We start from the raw sequence: 4010 nt of genomic DNA, 5'->3' as shown, positions 1-4010 counted from the left end.
GTGAGGCTTTCGTGGACATGCCCCTTGGGCTAGTATGCAGATATAAGTGAGTATATACCATTTGATTCTTTCTGCTTCTGGGTTAACTCACTCATTATGATCATTTCTAGCTCAATCCATTTATCCACAAATTTCGGGAATTCCTTGTTTTTAATAGCTGAGTAGTATTCCATAGTGTATATGTACCACAGTTTCTTTATCCACTCAAAAATATGGAACGCTTCACGAATTTGCGTGTCATCCTTGCGCAGGGGCCATGCTAATCTTCTCTGTATCGTTCCAATTTTAGTATATGTGCTGCCGAAGCGAGCACCCTACAGGTTTTTTTAATGTAAAATTCTATTTCCTAAATTTGAAAGTTTTCAAGTGGTCCATTTGATCACAAGGTAGGCATCAGACTCCAAGCTTTGTGATGAATTTCTTCATAGTCTACTCCCCAATGTTCTTGGCACCATGTTCTCAAAAGGCAATGTTTCTTATCAAAAGACAGGGGAAAGGGGGTGGAGTGGGTGCTAGCTCACCAGACAGACATGATGGAATCTCAACCCTCAAAACAACCATGGAACTTAACCTAAGCTGATAACTTCATTGAATTGAGAATCATCTAGAACATTGATGAAGCATGCCACTAAGGATGTGAAAGCCTTTCCAAGGAACATTAGCTAAGGGAAGAAGCCAGACTCCCCTGAGTGTGGTGGTACCATCCCCTATTATGGAAATTAAATAGGGGCAAGGAGGAAACTAGAGGGCTCTCTGCTTCCTAGAAGAAGCTGGCAAGCAGTAACATGAGCTCTTTCTCTTTCTTGGCCAAATGGGATGCTAGGCTCTTCCATATGCTCCCTGCCATGATGGACTGAAACTTCCCAACTCAAGAGCCAAAAAAATGTTTCTTCCTTTATGTTGTCTGTGGCAGATAGTCTATAATCTTGTTCCTATTTTGATGGAACCCTGGGCCTTGCACTTACCAAACAAGAGCTGTACCCTGGAGTTTCGTGCTTGGCACTTTTCTTCTGATAAGGTCTTGCTATGTAGGTCAGTCTGTTTTAAGCTCCCTACAATGCCCAGCCTGGCTCTAGCTCATGCTCCCTGGGCTGCAGCCTCCTAAGGAGTCTTAGCACTTAATGTAAAATTAGGAAACTTGTGCCACTTATGTCCCTACTAACTGGATTTTGGATGTCTTGTTCCTGGAAAAAGTTAACTATTTGGAATGAGGCAATGAGGAAAATGTTATCATCTAAACCCAGACCCGAGTAGCTGGACCTATGCCTACAGAGTTATCCAGACTCAGCCACAAGACGGGCTTTAATCATGGCAAAGCTGTCCCCTCCAGGAGCTCATCACAGGACCACAATTTCTGACTTTCCATCACCCATGTACCAGGCTGCCATACTCCCAGGATAACATCGTGATTCATCCAGTTCCGTGAGCCTCCACAATAGGCCATTTATCTAAGGCTGGCCAGGTGGCACGGGAATGATGGCCGGAGAAAGAGTTCCATTGTTCGATAATAATTTACAACAGCATGGGAAAATATTTTCTATCTTGTAAAATAATGTTCTGCATGAACAGAGACACAGACATCCTGGAACAGGAAAGAAAAGAGAGAGAGACTTCTTACAGAAGCTAATCCACATAGGAAATCAATTTCTTTTATGTAGATGTGTAGTGACATTGAAATCCCCATAGCTGTTTCCCAGACTCTGAAAGAACTTTCTGCCCAGGCCAAAAGCAGTTCTTAATCATCTTAAATGATGGCAGAACAGATCTTGCAATGTAGCTTTGAGTGCTACTTATACCTCAAGGAAGTATGAAAAGGGATGGGGATGGGTGAAAGAGAAAGGAGGGAGATAAAACAGACCACGCTTTATACTTTCCACCACTTTGTAGAAAGGCTACCAAATTACAATTCCATCAATGGGCTAATGCACTGATGAAGCTGGTATCCTCCTATCACCTAATTCGCAGTACCAGGTGGAAACCACAATTTCAATACATGATCTTTAGTGGGGCAATCAAAACTCAAACTTCAGTAGAAAGTGACTCCACAAAGCACTGAGTGAAATGAGAAAATCAAAGAAGCAGAATATTGAGATAGGTTGCATTCAAGAGCATGTTAGTACTGTGGACAGCTAGGGCTCATTCCATTAGTAACATGATGTGGAAAGTACTATGTGTCATTGCATCTGGGAGGTGAGGGACCTAAGTGCAATGTAGTGGTAAGTGGTCATTTATGGAAACAGGATGAATGCAGTTGACTCTGGAGGTGTTGTGGGGTGTACTTCATATCTCTGAGAGGCAAAGAAGTACAGATTGTGTTACAGTGGAAGGGTGTTCTGAGCAGCTCTTTCTCTCTGGTTTTTTTGTCTGTGGAGTGTTCAGAATGGAGCATCCTTGTATGATAGAAAAGCCAAGATCCATGACTATTTGCAGTAAGAAGTCTGGTTTACACAGAAACAGTAAGTGCTACGGGGAAGGGGCAGAGTTCTGATAAAGCCTCCAACGGGCCCTTTGAAAGAATTTAGCTTATTTCTGGGCATGTAAAGCAGTGACCCATTTGGCCTAGAGAAAACTGGAAATCATTGTGCCTGTTCATCTTCTGGTTCTTTAATCAAGCAACACATTTTCTCCCACAATCTTCAATTTATCTACCCCTCTGGTTTTTGTCCACTGGGAGAATCAAATGAAATTGGAATCAGTATCCATGAGTTCAGTCAGCTCATGCTTTCCAGCCATGCTTCAGCTGAAAAGCAGAGAGTTGCTGGATCACCATCCACTGAGGCAGCTATCAAATCCCCAAGGGATAACACCTGTCAATCAAAATGATTGGCATTTTCTTTAAAGAGGCTGTTTTATAAGCTGAGATCTCTCAGGTGCAGATTCTGTAAATAAGAACTCAATAGCAAGTGGTTTTCTTGTAATATGAACCTAACACCTTTCCATTATGGTTTTAGATGATCTCTTTAGTTCTTTGTTCCTTTATGGAAAAGAAGAGCATCATAGAACATGCAATTAAGCCAAGTGTTTCATCTCATAGTAGACAGGAGGTAAAGATTAAGAGAGGACTTCAGAGGACATGACATATCATCCAGAGACATGCCTACTTGGCCTACTTTCTTCAGCCAGCCTCCCTCTTAAGTTTCTAACACTGCCACATAATGGCATTAGAACATTACCCCATCTGTACATTTGTACCTTGATGACATTATGGGCCTCACCTTGAATTCCTGTCCTGACATCCTTCAATAATGAACAGTGAAATGCAAGTGTAAGTTAAGTAAACCCTTTCCTCCCCAACATGCTCTTTTGTCATGAGGTGCCATCACAGCAATAGTAACCATAACTAAAAGGGCAACCAAGACTTACTGTAATGAGAAATTATAAAATATAACACGGAAAGCACTAGGTGTAATTCCATCTTGAGAGGTTAGAAATTGAAAGCATTTTCTAAGTGTAAAAAGTGTAAAAGAACTTAGGTGGAGTGCATAAGGGCTGGAAATCAATGATGTTTGAAGCAAGCAGCTTGAATCAGAAATGGATTTTGGTTGTATCTTTGACTTGGATTTTTGGATACATTTGGGGCTGCTGCCTAGCTTAGAATCATCTCCTTTCTTTTGGGAATTGTTACATTGACCATGTCTATGGTATTGTCTCCGTGGCCTTAGAGCAAAGGTTCTACCTGTGGATCACAACCCACTTGGGCGTTATATGACCCTTTCACAGGGGTCATCTAAGACCATTAGAAAACACACATATTTACATTATGATTTATAACGTAGTAAAATTACAGTTATGATGTAGCAATGGAAATAATTTTATGGTTGGTGGTCACCAGAAAATGAGAAGATATATTAAAGGGTAACAGTATTAGGATGGTTGAGATCCACTCACTGCCTTAGAAGGTCAATCCAATGCTTGGCTTCTGCTTCAAGACCAGTAACTCAAATTTTCTTTCCTTTGGATTTGAAGCACAAAGACAGGATAATTAAAGTCACTGCAAAGAAACCCCATAG

General features: G+C 41.3%; 1 non-coding gene across 1 annotated transcript; it reads right to left on the bottom strand.

The window, feature by feature from the left end:
• Positions 1 to 206: 206 nt before the first annotated feature.
• On the bottom strand, positions 207 to 313 carry LOC127192473 (U6 spliceosomal RNA). The gene has a single exon (XR_007830960.1). It is a non-coding gene; the product is annotated as a U6 spliceosomal RNA (small nuclear RNA).
• Positions 314 to 4010: the final 3697 nt, after the last annotated feature.

Source organism: Acomys russatus, chromosome 7, assembly GCF_903995435.1.
Source record: "Acomys russatus chromosome 7, mAcoRus1.1, whole genome shotgun sequence".
Lineage (NCBI taxonomy): Eukaryota > Metazoa > Chordata > Mammalia > Rodentia > Muridae > Acomys > Acomys russatus.
The sequence above is the reverse complement of the archived record's forward strand: the minus strand, read 5'-3'. Positions and strand labels throughout refer to the sequence as shown.